Below are 17,013 nucleotides of genomic sequence, written 5' to 3' on the forward strand. Positions count from 1 at the left end.
GCCCTTGAAGCGACCGAAATGTGCGTGGAGTCCTATTGGGATACTTCGCCATAATGCGGAAGTATTGATCTTCGATCATTTGCCAATATCTCTTGGAAGTTTGAGATGTACCCGTGCATGCATCAAGAGACACCGCACTCCATGCTTGAATCAAAGCTTGATCTTCCAAGATCGTGTAGTTCTTCGATCTTATGCTTTTCCCTGTTTTTGCTTGCGATTGCTCAAACGCTTCCGCATCGATCTCCTCCAATTCGTCCGCACAACCATGATCACCCACGCCGCCCTCCGTTTCATTGTACTCGAATGGTTCGAAAGGGGCTTGATAAATGTCAACCGTGTTCGTGTCCAACAAGTTCACGAACTCGGTTGTTGCATTGTTCGAACCACCGCTATAGCGAATGATAACAAGTCACGCGCTATCGAGAATAATGGTGAAAAATGAAAGGGAATCACCAAGACCGAAGGCGCATACCTTCCGGCCATTTCGTCGAACACCTCGCTCGCGGGGGGAGTGGCACCGTTGAACGGCATCGCCGGAGCACCTCCCTGCGGCGGGATGGAGTGAGAGGTTGAAGAAGATGACTTCTTTGAAGCCGGAACCTTCCTCCGCTTTACGCCCGCAACCTTGCTGACCTTCTCCGCCGCCGGCCGGGATCGCGCTGCCGCGTTGGCGCCCGGAGCGTGGGCCATCGCGGCGTGGGCGGCCGGATTCCCGCCCTGCACGACCACGTTGCCCTGCCGCTTGCGGGCAGGCGCGGCGTGGGCTTGGGCAACGGCGGCGGGGCCAACATGGCCGGCGACGAGATCCACCTGAGCGGAAGGGACGTGCTCGACCTCGACGGTGACGGGGGACATCAGGGGGTCGTCCATGGCGGCGACAGACGACCGGGGAGGAGCAGCCGGAGCTTGCAGACTGGGGGCAATGGTGGCGGAGGGTGCGGGGAGCGGGAAGGGCCGCGCGAAAATGTCCCTCCCGCCAAATCTCGTGCGGGATAGGGGTTGAGCTCGGGTCGGCCTCCCAGCCCGTGGAGATAGAGGTTGGGAGAGAAGATTTGCCGCGCCCCGCAAAAGTATTTGCGGGTCGGGACGGGATGCGGGGTCTGTTTGTGTAGATTTTCTGGCCCCGAACCGCAATTTAATGATTATTTTATGAACCGGGGCGTTTTGTAGGGTCTGTTAGAGTTGCTCTAAGAACCGTGAGGGCAATGATGGCATGATCCTTTCTCGGGTCTCCTCCTGCAAGGCGGTGGCCGCGGTAGCTCGTACGGTTACGGGTCCTCGTTCCTCTCGTGCACGAGCTCTGCCTCTAACATGACGAGATTGACGGTGAAAACTCTCAAGTATTCCACTGCAGCGTCATGAAAATGCGATTCTTGTCAGAGGTATTTGTACTTGCACCCCGGCAGCCCTATGGCTGTGCGAAGAATGAGAGCGTGAGGTTGTCACTGTTCAAGGGATCGATGCGCATAGCAATAGTTGTCACCTCCCATGCGGTGCATGCCTGCCATATTTTGCGACAACAATTTGATATGCAACAATAATTTCAAAACGAAAAAGGATTACTACGTTACTCTAGTTTTCGAACCTAATAGTTGCACAAGTTAAGCATATTAAGATATACGAAAAGATAAAACCATGTAATTAAACTAGGAGTTACACATCTGATATACAAAAGTTGTTCATAAAAATGACTATTATGTACTCAAGGTTTGTAAACGCAGAACATAAATTCAGAAAATAAAAAGTATATATTAATAAGAAGAACAAAAGTTATTTTTCTCGCAAAAGAAGAACTACTACCGTGTAACTTTGACAGTCTGACTTTTGCAAGTAGTAGTTACACATTTTGTCTACAAAAGTTATCTAAAAAACAAACCTAAATGACTAAGTTATCGAACAAACATAAGTCAATTGGTGTTCATAAAAATGACTAATATGTTAATCTAGTTTTGTAAACGCACAAAAATTCAGAAAAAAGAGGAATATATTAATTCAGTTTTCAAACTACAACTTATACACATATCAAGGACAAAATTTATTTTTCCCACAAAAGGAGAACACAAGTTCATCGAGAAGAATGACTACAGTACAGTATAGCTCTGACTTTTGCAACTGGGAAGCTACATATTTGTCCTACCAAAGTTATCTAAAAAAACCTATGTAGAACTGGTTTTCCAAACTAATTATGTTACTCTAGACTCGAATTTCCAACATCACTGAGAGAAAAAAAAAACTTCTGGGATCAGAGTATAACTGGGCTGATATGTATCGCTTCTTTGCGATACGTATCGCCAGATCGCCTAGTGCGCACCGCACATACGGGTGGGGTGGGCCAGACCATTGGTGCACAATGTGTTTAATGGCTAGCTCCAGTAGGCAGCACGATTCTTTGCACTTCTTTTATTTTTCCATTTCTATTTTTCTTCATTAGTTTTAAATAAAAAACCATTTCTAGGCACGATTCATGAATATTTTCTTTCCATTTCTAGGCATGAAATTATTGAACAATTTAAAAAATGTTCCTGAATTTTAAATGATATTCATGATTCTTTTATATTATCAGGATTTTAAAAAATGTTCATGAATTTTATAAATATTCACAAACTGAAAACAAAATCCAGAAATAAAAAATTTCGTGGTTTTATTAAAAAATTGTGGTTCAAAAAGAAGAAAATAGGAAAAAAATTATAAAAATAACAATAAAAAACATATTTAAATAAAAACATAAAAATGGTGAAAAAAAAACCTGCTGGAACCTTCCCCAAAATAAGGCAGAAGGTTGGAAAAGATTCCGAAAACTGGTGTATACATCCTCTGTCAGTTTGCTTGGGCGAGGTTACTAGTAGCGCGTAGTGGGCGATCATGACGATATATATGCTAGCACAGAGAGCAACACATACCATTTTTCGGATTATAATGATTAAGATTTAACAATCTTTGGTCATCCCATGCGAGAGCAGCGGTAGCAAGTTAGCCGTTTGAAGAAAACAAATTTTATTGGGCTTTCAGGGACAGGAAACGCCTAAAATGGTTAAAAATTAGAAAATTGAGAAAATTGTGGGGAAAGGTGATGGGCTAAGTTCTTTTCCAGCTAGGTTTGCCGGGGAAGGAAATGTGACTAGACGGTCTTGGTTTAAAGCCAACATATATTTTAAAAATAGAATACTTTTGAAGTCGATATAACACTAGAATATGTATAAGGTAAGAAAATAGAAGTAACTATAATTTTTTTTAAAGTTTGGAGTTTATAACTCAGGATGCAAAATACAAAGATCAATGGGAGACAACCTGTGTTGCACAAGTGCAGGCTAATAGGGGCAAACTCGGGGTGTGGTTCATCCAACACAACTGTAATTATTGAAGAAAAAGATAAGATTAAGCCTCAAGGGGACACAGCTATTCTGAGCTCAAGCTCAAATGAGCATGCATGAATAGTAAATTGTAAAAAATTCAGAAAATCCTGAATTTTTTTCACGTGAAACATTGACAAAATTTCTAAGTGCGTGCAACATTTCATCAGGAAATCACATTTGCGGAAGTGGTGGCAAAAAGAAATCGATGCTCCAAAAAATGCCATTTTCAAAAGCATTTTGAAGTGATGTTTTTGTTGCGACTTCCACGATTGTCATTTCAAAGTGAAAATTTACAGGCTCTTTATTTTTTGTTAAAGTTTATCACAAAAAAATCAGAACTTTTTCTAAATTTGTTTTCATTTTTTTTCTGAATTTACTGTCACTAATAGAAAAAGGGTCAAATGTGAAGCACATTAGTGCCGGTTTGAATTTGAGCCGGCACTAATGTGATCATTAGTGCCGGTTCCAACGGCTAGGCGGGCGGACATCATTAGTACCGGTTCATGGGCAACCTTTAGTACCGGTTCATGCCACGAACCGGTACTAATGAGGCCAGTGCGGCTGTGGTCAGGGCTGGGGCCCCCACGAAGACCTTTAGTACTGGTTCATGGCATGAACCGGTAGTAGAGTTTCTTAGTAAGCTGATTTTTAGTCCCACCTCGCCAAGAGAGAGGTAGTATGAGCGGTTTATAAGCCGTGAGTGCAGAGACAATGACGAAGAGGCGCAATGCTCACCTGCACGTTGATTAGCTTCAAGCCTTTCGGAATAGCATAATAATTGCACTGAGCTATGTGCAGTGCAGTCTACACTATTCCGAAAGGCTTGAAGCAAATTAACCAGCATTGCACCTCTTTTTTATTTTTAATAACTTATTTGAACTTCGGACTTCTTGTGTTCAGTATGCAGTATTCAAAGCGATGTCATCAATTTCCAACATGTTCTGACATCATTTGCTGTTTTTTAGTCATTTACCGATTGTTTAGAGAGCTAAATGACCGTGAAATTGAAAATCACTACAAAATGAATTGTGAAAATGTTGAAACTTGCATGGTATCATCATTTCACCTGCATAGCATGTGCGAAAGAGTAGAGAGGGTCACGGCAAAAACTGGACGCACTTCGTGTACAAACTGGACAATCTCTTTCGGAGTATCAGGGTTTCAGACGAGAACTCATCTGTTACACGGGCACTTCAATGTTTTTTAAACTTATTTGAACTCCGGACTTTTTTTGTGTTCAGTATGCAGCATTCAAACCGACGTCATCGAATTTCCAACATGTTCTGACATCATTTTTGTTTTTCAGTCATTTACCTAATTGTTTAGAGATCTAAATGACCGTGAAATTAAAAATCACTACAAAATGAACTCTGAAAATGTTGAAACTTGGCATGATATCATCATTTCACCCCATAGCATGTGCGAAAGAGTAGAGAGGGTCACGGCAAAAACTGGACGCACTTCGTGTACAAACTGGACAATCTCTTTCGGAGTATCAGGGTTTCGGACGAGAACTCATCTGTTACACGGGCACTTCAATGTTTTTTAAACTTATTTGAACTCCGGACTTCTTTTGTGTTCAGTATGCAGCATTCAAAGCGACGTCATCAATTTCCAACATGTTCTGACATCATTTGTTGTTTTTCAGTCATTTACCTAATTGTTTAGAGAGCTAAATGACCGTGAAATTGAAAATCACTACAAAATGAACTCTGAAAATGTTGAAACTTGCAATGGTATTATCATTTCACCCGCATAGCATGTGCGAAAGAGTAGAGAGGGTCACAAAGAAACTAAATACAGATAAAAAAACTACTCAGAAATAAATAGAAGAAAATAAATAAAGCAGAAAAGAAAAAAACTATTTAAAAAATTACTCAAAAATAAATAGAAGGAAATAAATAATGCAGAAAAGAAAAAACTATATAAAAAAATTACTCAAAAATAAATAGAAGAAAATAAATAATGCAGAAAAGAAAAAACTATATAAAAAATTTGTTGGGGCGCTGCCCAGTGGGCCTGCTAAACCTAGGGTGTGCAAATGTAGGTCCAGAAGGGCCAGCAGGCTCACAGGGCAGTGCGCTATAGTTAGGCCCAGAAGCCTGCTATATAGAGAAGTTTGAAGGAACAGCCGCGGCTGGGTTTATAAATCAGTGCGACTGCCCTTCGCTCGGCGAGGTGGGACTAAACATTGTGCACCGCTAGTGACAGCGCACAACCATTAGTACCGGTTGTTGGCTCCAACCGGTACTAATGATTGAGACTTTAGTACAACTGGTACTAAAGGCTCCTCCTACATATATGGCACTTACAAAAAATTCAGTTTCATCGACCACCACTTCTTCTCCAACTTCTTCGCGCGACATCGCCGCCGTCGCCCATCGCGCGCCGCCCTCGCAGGCCCCCCCCCCCCCCCCCCCCCCCCCCCCCCCCCCCCCCCCCCCCCCCCCCCCCCCCCCCCACCGCTGTCGCCCCCGCCACCCGTCGTCGCCGTCACCGCCGTCGCCGCCGCCGCCCCGTACAACGTCGTCGTCTCGTTCGCACCGTCGCCCCCGGCCCGCCGCTCGTCGTCGTGCCGTCCCCGTCGCATCGCCGTCTCGCGCCGCCGCTCGTACGCCGCCGCCCCCCGCTCGTACACACACACACACATTGTTTTTACTTATTTCCTGTTTTCTGTTGTTTAGATTAATGTTAGATAAATTACGTAGATAAGAATGTTAGAATGTTAATGTTAGATGAATTATATGGAAAAGATGTTAAATATTAATGTCAATTTTAGATGAATTAGCTAGATATTGATTAGGTATATATATGAGATTTGAACTAGTTGAATTAATATAACTAGTTTATTTTAATATGAAAATAGAACAAGTTTATTTTTAGTAAGAAAATTTAGGTATATGAGATTTAATGATCTAATCAAAATATTACTATATAGAACTACCTACTTTATTATATAGAGATTTGATCATCTAATTAACATTTTACTATATAGAACTAGCTACCTTATTTTTAGTAAGAAAATTAATAGAAGTAGTTTAGTTGAATTAGTTGAATTAATTAGTTGAACTAATTAGTTGAATTAGTTGAGCTACTATATTTAGGTATATTTTTCGTAAGTGCTTAATTGAATTAGTTGAATTAATAGAACTAATAAGTGTTTAATGTTTCACATATGAACATAGGAATGTCGTCTAACGGCGAACACGATTTCATTATGTGTGAATACTGCGAAGACCAACGCGGCCTGTGCGGCAAAAAATTTCTAGTTGATGATAGGCGCTTCAGCATCAAGCTGGACGAGAACTTCGAAGTGGATACAGTAAGTCAGAACGACAAGTCTTTTTTCATAATTAAGCATGACTTATGCTTCATTTGCTTCAACTTTTAATTTTAATTTTTTCACTATTCTACTAGCGTATCCCCTGCCATGCAAGAATTTTTGTCTTGGATAAGATAGGTTTCAGTCCTAACAAAACTATAGAGGTAGAAAGAGTTTACTTGAAGACCGAGCATGATTATACCTTCAACGTCAAATTATACAATGCAGACACATACACCTATTTTGAATGCAAAACTTGGCAAGCACTATGCAAGGCTTATGCATTTGAGCCTGATATGGTTATCACCTTTGATATTCGTCCGGAAGATGATATTGAAGGTAATAGAGACATCTGGGTCGATGTGCAGACGCTTCCAGTTCTACCATTATGTGAGTTTCTCAACTATATTTATGTCTTCGATATTGTTTATTCAAAAAGAGTTGACAAGTAATTTATATTGGCAGCTTATTTCCAATCAAGCAAATATGTCCGGCGCTTGATAGACAGGACCGTCCACTGTCCCGGGGTTGAACTAAACTGCAAGGAGACAAGTCATCATGTTTCATGGCTTGAGGATCTTGATGCTTTCAAGACAAAAAAAATTCCCGCACTTAGAAATGTTAGTACTCAAAACGTGCGACCAATAGTGTTCGTACTGAACTACGGTCACATATATTTAGGAAAGATGGTAAGATTTCTACTATTTCTCTTCAGTGCATCTTTTGCATACATTATTTTTTAAGCTAAACTTCATTGCTAAGTATGTTACTATACGATGTTCTTCAACAGGGACTCCCGATGAATGTTGTGCCTGATTGGATCGAGACTAAAGGTATCATGAATATTGTTAGCTTACGGCCAAGATATCTTACAATGCACTTTAGTGCATTCAGGATTTCTAATAGCGAGGAATGCTTAATAGTAAAAGACTGGAGCAAAATTGTGAACGATCGCAAAGAAGTACTAGGGGGCAGCAATCAGAAGCGCAACCCACGATTAGGAGACATGTTCATCTGCATGCTCCAATATGATGAATCAGGAAATCTATACATGTTCTATGCTATTCTACCTGAGAGAGAGAGAGCAGCAGGAGTGATTAGCTAGTTCATGCTCTTAGTACTTGTCCTCTCATGTCCGTGTTCTTCGTCCTGAACTTAATCTCAAAGAGTGATTTGCTTTTGTGGTGTTATGAACGTTTATAATATCATTACCATGTTGAACTCGATGATATCTTGGCTTCTGATACAAGTGAATATTTCTTCTTTAAGCTAGTGTTGGTGGTGATTAAATAGCGGTAATGACTATATGATGATTAAGTAGTGGTAATGAGACGACTATTATATGATGATTTTTAGCTAGCTATGAAAACTGTAGTTGGTGATGATATATATGATGCAAGAGTTTTTATATTAATATGATGATGATGATGAGTTATTATATCATTTATGAAAGAAACCGCAGATTAGTTTCAATTGGATGGATTCTAGCTAAGTGATCAAGTATATGCCATATCCATATTACCTCGATCACTTAATTAGGTGATCAAGTATATATAATATGGATATGACATATACTTGATGACTTTGCTAGGATCCACATGCATCCAGTCAAACTAATATGCGGTACTTTCACCTAATGATTTAACAACTCATTATAATGTAAAACAATCACTAAATTAAATTGAAAACACAAAATTAAAGTAAAAATAAAAAATAAAACCAAAACACACCCAAACATTTAGTACCGGTTGGTGTTACCAACCGGTATTAATGTCCTACGCGCCCCCGGAGCTAGCTCGTGCCATGTGGTTGCCCTTTAGCACCGGTTCGTGCTGAACCGATACTAAAGGGGGGGGGGGCTTTAGTGCCCACACTTTAGTGCTCGTTACCGAATCGGCACTAAAGGGCCTTATGAACCGGTGCTATTGCCCGGTTCTGCACTAGTGTGTTCACCCAAGTTCATTTGAGCTCAGGAGCAGAAGGACACTTTCGGCCCCAAGGCTATAATATTTTGTGGTTTCCTGTCATTGGCCCGTCCAACAAGTGCGATGTAGCTCCACCACTGCACAAGTGCATCGATTGACGTACATTTGTGACGTTGTAATGGTGCAACCTTGCTGTTTTATATGTGTCCAAACGAGTTACGAGCCTTTAGCTTGTCTTTTGACCCATTTCCAGCATTTCATGGTCGATGAAGTCAGCCACATGTTTCAAGGTAATCTATCACCCTTTGTTAATCACGTACAAAGGCATTCCTCATGTTCCACAGACAACAAAGGAAAACACTACTGAGTAGTGACTAAACTGGAAACTTTCGCCTGTGTGATGTGAGGGATTGTCTCAGCAAGTAGGTTGTCATATTTTTCTTGGTTAATAATTAATGAAGACACATTGTATGGGCTTTGAGCTTTTCGTGGAGGTAATTTTTTGTCCGATAAAGTTCGTGGAGGTAATTTTTTGTCCGATAAAGTTCGTGGTGGTAATTTAAGTGAAACTTCTCGGAGAGCTACACTACAAGAAAATATATCATTTGCCACCAGATATTTTGTCGCCAAGCAGTTTGGTGGCTGAAGATGTACTAATTGCAACCAGCTAATTACTAGGCCTATGTGTTGTACACTCACGAGTTTGTATCCAGTGGAGAAATAGCAACCAAGGAATAGTGTGCAAAATGGCAAGTCACCGTACCATTCCTAGCGTCTCCCCCAAATCAAACCGTCCCTTGCGGCGGCGGCGGCAGGCTGACTCGTTCCTTCCGTCGGAGGTTGGCGGCGGAAGGCGGAGGGTGCGTTCCTTGCAGCAGAGAGGGGCCTCTTCCTTGCGGCAGCGGCAGGCGTGTCCCTTGCGGCGGTGGTGACAGTGCGGCTCCGTGGGGGAGGGAAGCACCAGCGGCAGCGGCCGCGTGGTCGAAGGGAAGTAGGTGCGCTAATAAAGGGTCGCAAGGTTTGCTACTACAACAGATGCCTATGGTTCCTCCTTCCCCAACCCCAACCAGCTCTGCAGTGTTCGCACACGAACACATCACATGTACCCTCGATGCCGGGCCGGGGTGATGCAGCACAACTCACATGGAAGGAAACCCGACCGACAACGCGACATGAAGGACAATCGGCAGGCGCTTTTGCAGACCCGAAACCTCGTACACCCGGGAGGGGCCCTATCAAGGAGTGCAGCAGCTATGCGCTGCTTTAGGTCATTTCGTTCGCCCCTAGAGCCTCGGGATTCGCAGCTCTCAAACTCGAGGAACAATGAAGAACTAAAGAGAAAAATTGATGGAGATATAAAACGTAGATGAAATAGTTGAATATTGATATGTCGATTGGGTGTTGTTCAATCAGCCATCACCTCCAACATATATAAGAGGCGGCATGACTTCCCGTACAAGCAAAGGATCCATCCAGATTTTCCTTACACAAAAAAATAAGTTAATTCACGTCCTAGAGTCCTTGTTCTAATCCAACTCGGATTCAATCTGGATATGGCCTAAACTTCTGTCTTGTTCCTTGCGCGGGACGTTAAATTTGCATATGACCTCCGATCAAGACAGCCCAAAGATCAAATTTGAGCACGTCGATGAGACGAACAACTCTCATGTTGATCACTTTTCCAGACAAGGTAATCTCGAGTACTTCACGGGATTATCTTTAACCTCCAGTCAGACTCGGTCATACAGCTGACTAGACAGTCCGAGTCTTGTAGCGACGTTGCAGGCTGTATACTATCTCAGGTGATGATGACCCCAAATCCGAAGTTGACCTTTTCTACAGTGCGCACAACTTCCGTGTTGAACAGTTTTCCCTCCAAGGTAACCTTGATAAACTTTCGGGCACATCTTCAGCTTCTGGTCAGAGCACTCGGATTCAAATCTCGTCACTCGGATGGTAGGATCCTTCAATCGGATCATCCTGTTAGTTTTTTCTACTTGGATGGCAACTTTCATTCAGATCTACAATATTTTCACTCGGACGGCAATCTTTTACTCGAACTAGAAGCTTTCACTGAGATGGTAAGCTTTTTACTCGGATTTCTTGACTGAAAACACAACCTGACCTTGTTTTGTCTCCTCGGATTGCATACAACCTTGGATCGAGACAATTTAATTATCAAAATCAACTGTCTCTTGAGAAGAAACTTTCTTCCGTTCAAGGTTATTCGATTCAAGGCCGTCTTGAGGGATGAATCGCTCGCGCGACCCATCAGACATCACCCAGGTGGTCTGGTACCTCGCACCATATGTTCGCTCAGGGATAGTCTGCAGAGTATTACCAACTTTTACATACGAACTCGGATCGAGATGTTTTATATATGAAAATTGATTGCCTCCACAAGACGAAGACAACCCATTAGAGTGCTCTTTCATACGAGGTGGTCTTCGACGCGTAATCGGCCGAAAAGCACTCAAAACACTAAATTCCGCCCCTCTGAGTACAATTTTGTCCCCTAACATGAGGTCGGATGATGATAACATAAACATCAAAATTGTTCCACTCGACGACCCAAAACTTTTCATGTTGAAAAACCTCTCACTTTAGGTCATCTTATTTGCCTTTTACGCCCTGCCAAAATCTGATGTCAACACATGTCCCCTTGTTTTTTGGCAAAGCATGCATGCCGAAATATAATATGCACGATGTCTGTTCTAAGGACGATGTCAACACTCCCTCGTCCATTTTATCTCTCAGGGCGATAATTATATATCGGTCATGTTTGTGCTAAGGGCGATAATCGTATATCGGCCATTGCCTACTTAGGCTTCTTGCCATTGAGGGCTCGAGGTAACAATGTCCCTTATATGTATTCCACCAAATATGAGTTTTCGGAACTACTCTTGTAATCCTAAAAAGACCTCCTCAACTCGGATACCACTTTCTGAATTTTTTATCTCTTAAACTGATCGGCAGAATCACTTTCCAGACAATATCGCCAACTTGAAAATTATTCAACTTGACTTTCTTATTGTAAGCTCTCTCTCTCTCTCTATGGCCTTCAAAGCAATCAAACGTTTATCGGCAACCTCATCAATATTGTCCATCATCAAGTTATAAAAGTCTATTGCCGATAAATCATTTTGTTTGGCTATTTTCAAAGCATTCAAATTTATTTCCACTGATAAAATCTTGATCATATACCAACTCATATGGAGTCACCTTTGTAGCACCATGCTGCTTCGTCATTCCAGACATCAGCAGCGACAGCCGCCACGAGCTCCGCATCGGCCACCTTCTCACAGGAGACCGAGCCCGCCTGCCCGATCTCCCGGAATGCGTTGGAGGTGTTATATTTTCCAGCGACCTCGTCCTCACCTACACCCCATGGCAACACAAAATCTACTACTATCGTATTGGGGATGCTCAGTGGCAAGCGGAGCGGTTGGATGAAGACTGCCACATTTACAGTCTGATATCCATGAAAGGCACCCTCTACGCATTAATTTATTCAAATTACCGTCTCGCTGCTATCGATCTTGATACTAATTCAGTGGTATTATCATTTCTTGGTGATAAATTTAGCACACAGCCGAATGCTTTGACTTTCTGGCTTGCAGAGTGCCGTTGTGATCTATTGCTCAATGTTAGAACCGGGTTGTGCCCTGTTTTCCGATGGCAATCCGGGGAGAGGAAGTGGGCGAGGACCGATAGCCTTGGTGGTTGTAGCTACGCATACTAAGACTGCAGAGGGAGTCACTTCGTTTGGGTGGCCCGTGTCGTCCTCCTCCTAGGGCGACTCGGGCGGCTAGAAACCTAGCCGCCACCGCCGCCGCCGCAAACTCCCTCCTCCTCTTCCTCCGCCGCCATCGGAAGACGCCGCCGGGCTAAGCCCGGGGGCCGACGGCAGTGACGGGGGATCTCCTCTCTCACGTGTCTTCGGGATGGGGCGGACCCCAAGGCGTGTGATGGCGCGACTGATCTGGGATCTGCGGCATGGCGGATGGCGGCAGGCGGCGGGAGGCCGGCCCGTCCTCGGACGACGACGGCTTGGCGTGGCGGAGGCCAGGGCTGCGGGCGCTGCGGATGGCCCTTCGGGCGGCGGCTGCGGACGACGGCGGCTGGCTTGGCTGCGGTGGCGTGCATGCTGTCTTCCGATCGGCGACGGCATGCATGGTCTCATCGGCGGCACCTCTCGCCCAGATCTGTTCTGACCGGTGCAGCCGGCGGTGGTGGTCATCTCTTCTGGCAGAGGTGGTCGGCCTGAGGCTGGGTGTTCGGATCTCGGGATCCGTCATCTGCACCAGCTGCGAGTCGGGGAGACGTAGTTGCCGGTGAAAACCGAGCCGACGGCGGGCGATGGCGGCGTTCCACGTCGTTACCTGATGAAGGCATCTTATGTGACTGTCGTCGACCCACTCGTATTGCTCCGAGGAAAACCCTAGGATCTGGTGTCCCAGACCGGACGATGGTGGCACAGCGGTGTCGTTTCTCTCTTGGGAGCGTCGTTTTGTGGAGCAGCGCTGGAAGTCAGAGGCAGGAGGTCGAGCGGCTTCGTCTTGCACGGAGCTTCAGTGGAGATGTCAAGTCATGCCTGACCGACAGGTGCTACGCTTGGTCATGCCTGGTCGGCAGGTGCTACGCACGACAGATCCTCCAAGGGCTTCAAGCTGTGTCGGCTGCTGGTACTTGGCAGCATGGCGCTGAGGTGTATCAGTGGCGACAGCGACGTGTACAGCTGTTTGCGCGCAGGGAGGAGGTGCCGTTGGGCGCCGTGGTGGCATCGACGGTAGCTGGACCGAGCAAGGTTGATGCATCAGTACAGCTCTGAAGATGGAGCGGTGGCAGTTGACGGCGGCGGCCTCTGAGAGCACGTCGGACCAGTGTGTGCTCCAGACCCAGCAAGTGGCTAGGTTGGGGTCTCAGGTCTTAGATGTTAGGGTTGGCTGCGGTGTCTATTTGGTATTAGGCCCAGGCTATCTGCGCCCCTTCATCAACTGGATAGGTGTAGCGACAGTTTGTTGCTTAGACGGTGACTTTAGTCTTACTATTGTATGACTTTATAAAATCTTGTGAGAATAATTAATAAAATAATCGTATGCATCCTCCAGATGTAAAGGCCGGGAGTCATCCTTTTCTAAAAAAAAGCTTGTTCTTTAATGGTCATCAGTTTGTGGATTGCCTTGGTCCAGATCATCCGGGAGTTCGAAGAGACTGTTTGTACTTTACTTGATCCTTTGGGACTGGAGCGAGTATTCTTTGGTTGACGGATCTTTTGCATCAGAATGTTCGACTACCCAGGGCGAGCAGCAAGGAAGGATCATGTACCACTGGCATGGGTCCTTCCAAGCATTTGCTAATGTAGTACTGTGCATACCCTGTTGAAGTTCTGAAGGTACATTTGCGCTAGTGACTAATTAATGTCTTAGATTGCATTTTTATTTTGTTAATCAGCATATTCATGTAACTCTTAACACTAAATGTATACGAACTTGTATATGAATGGACGTCCTGCTCAATGTCTTCTTAAAATTCTTCACTGTAATGTTTATAAGTCTTGGAAATTAGTCTTAGGGTATGGTTTGCTTATTTCTGGATGGCACTGCTTGATGACAACAAACAAAGGGTGGAATGGATATTTAGGGACTGAACGAAGACCATCACTTTGTAATAGAACCCATACATATTGTAGACCGAGATTGTGATCTAATTAATGCCTTTATTGGGCTTGCCTAGAAGGGCTTGGGTGGTGTGTGGCGCCTCCTTAGCTCCTGCAATGCGTGGGAGCTAGAATTCCCTACTACAACCTGGTCGCGCGAAGGGAAGACGAGGTCGGTACTGACTAGATAATCGCAATAGGTCTAGCCCAGAAGACCACGTATACCTACTCCCCTTATAATGCTTGAGTCTCTATCTAGCTTGAAAAAGTCGTGATGAGTTGGAATTTTCAGTGTGCTTTCCTTCAAGTGATTGCTGGCGTCGTGGATCCGACGACCCTAGAGCAATGTCATTTGCAGAGGCGGTTGGACTTGGATGTTTGGGAAAAAAATTGAGGAATAGTGGCTTCACACTGTGTTGAGATTGCCCACTCCGTTCAGGATCCAAGCCATGGAGTTTAGACGAAGATGATAGCAAAGTGTGATACCACCAAGGATTAAGAGATTTTGTTATTTGTGAAGTTTTTTTTTTAAAAAAAGGATGACCCCGGCCTCTGCATCGGGATAATGCATGCAGACATATATTATTAATAATGTAAAATTCAGCAGCCGAACACTCTCGACCCGAAAATAAAGCGGAAAACAAACCCTGAGGCTGTATACCTCACGACAGTAACTCCCCCAGATAGGCATTAACGCTGTGTTACAAGACACATCTGAAACGAAAATACACAACTCCTAGGCTACTCCTTCAAGAAGGAATGACCGCACGTGTGTCAATGATGGCGAGTCCACCACAAGGTTGAGCTCCGGATTCTCATCCCCAAGCCAAGCTTCAGTCCACCACCTTTACCGAGGACACGACATAGGGGCGCGTCAACATAGCCAAATTAGAGATCTTGTGTTTTCACCGGAGTGCATAAACTCGTCGTTGAAGCCGTCCGTACCATCTGTCCTTATCCGTCTACCGACGCCTTGATAGCCGGAGACAAAGACAAAGCTCTGGAGAAGACAACGGAAGACAAAGACGTCCTGTACCGCTTGCCTACCGCTATTGTCGCACCATCTTCGACCCAATAGCAACAGAGTAAACATGACACCTCCGCCAGAACCACCGTGCATCACCTGCCGGTAGCAGGCATGACATGACGTCTTTGAATAAGATGTTGTGCATAGCATCCGCCGGTAGCGCATCCACCAGTGGCTTCACCAGCCGATGACAGGCACTACCCGACAACTGCGGAAGAGGGACATGTGTCACCTGCCGAGCCACATTTGAACCTGATCTGTTGACGGAGGGGACGTTCCATACCACCAGCAGCTTCAGAAAGGCCGTCACCACCTCGAGATCCAGACTCCGAGTTGCCTACATGACCCCGGCATCCGCCACCATTGATAAAGAGGGTCCACCGCCCCATTTTTCGGCACTACAGGGAGCACCCACCATCGCACCCAATGTTGTCGTTGCCCATACAACGGCAACTGCCACCCCAATCCCGCAACAAGCATCGTCGGCGCCGGAGGAAGCTCCGGCCGCCGCACGCGTCCTGCGACGTCCCCGGGTGCGAGATCCCAAGATCCAGTGACACCGGTGCCGCCACAAGGATCCACCACCTGGTCCGCCATCCCCGACGGAGGGGACGCCACCACCGCCATGTTTGGATCCGGACGGGAGTCACTGCCGCCACCGCCAAGACCGGATCTGGCCCGGATGCCGCCGCCGCCACCGGCCATGCCCAACCCTGTCTCCATCCTCTGGCGATCTCAACCCGCACCACCACAGACGCCTCCATCAGAAGCCACCGCGTCACCATGGATCGAGGAAGATGGCCGCACCTCCACTGAACTATCACCCTCGTCGCCAAATAGCCTGGGAAGGAGGAGCTGTCCTCCGCCACCGCTATCCCCCGGCAACGACGGAGGGGAAGGAGGAATACGATCAGCGGTCGCAGCACTTCCAACGACGAGGTTGCGAAAAATTGTACTTCCCTTGGGTCGGTGGTTGCAGCAAAAAAATCGGCTGATAGTAGCAAAAAAAAATGTGCCAGTTCCAGCAGAAAAAGCTCATTGGCAGTAGCAAATGAAGTCACCGGTGGTAGCAAAACCAAATGCCGGTTCAAGCAAAACAACAATCAACAACGAACTCGAGTAGTTGGTATTACAACAAAAGTTTATTGGTTGTAGCATCCCTAGACATCGGATGTAGCACAGGTCGGCGAGCCCGCACGACGCAGCGACGCTAGCTGCAGCTCAAGGCAGGCATCGCTCGGGCGTTGAAAGCCTCCCGTCGGCGCTAAAATAAATATAGTACCATACCGCTAGCCGTGGACGGCGTGCACCAGTATATAGCCGTGCCTCTGGTCTTGTGCACCAGCCGGGGGTGGTGGTGCACGCCTGTGACTCCAGCTTCGGAGGGCGGGCTGGCATTTGGGGGCGGGCTCTGGGTTTGGGCTCTCGAGCCTGCATATTCTTTAACACGACGGACTTCTCCGGGTCGATCGATCGTCCACTATAAGAGTAAAAAGTGGCCCAAAAGAGATGCGTGTAAACACGACATGACATCTCCGATCGAGGGGTCGTGTTAAAAGTGGCCTGAAAGTTAAGTAGGCCGGGTTGTTGGCCCGACCTTCTACTGGTTATATGCGCTGCGGGGTTATGCTCCCAGTCGAAGCCCAACTTCTGGATGGTTATCCCATCCGGCCATCCATGTGTATGTGGGTTCGCTCATCTCAACTCCCCTTCCGATGCCAGCTTTT

The 17,013-nt window shown here is 45.6% G+C and overlaps 1 pseudogene; it reads left to right on the forward strand.

Annotated features, from left to right (window-relative positions):
• Window positions 1-868: 868 nt before the first annotated feature.
• Window positions 869-13,960, forward strand: LOC125506945 (annotated as a pseudogene).
• Window positions 13,961-17,013: the final 3,053 nt, after the last annotated feature.

This window comes from Triticum urartu, chromosome 5 (assembly GCF_003073215.2).
Source record: "Triticum urartu cultivar G1812 chromosome 5, Tu2.1, whole genome shotgun sequence".
NCBI lineage: Eukaryota > Viridiplantae > Streptophyta > Magnoliopsida > Poales > Poaceae > Triticum > Triticum urartu.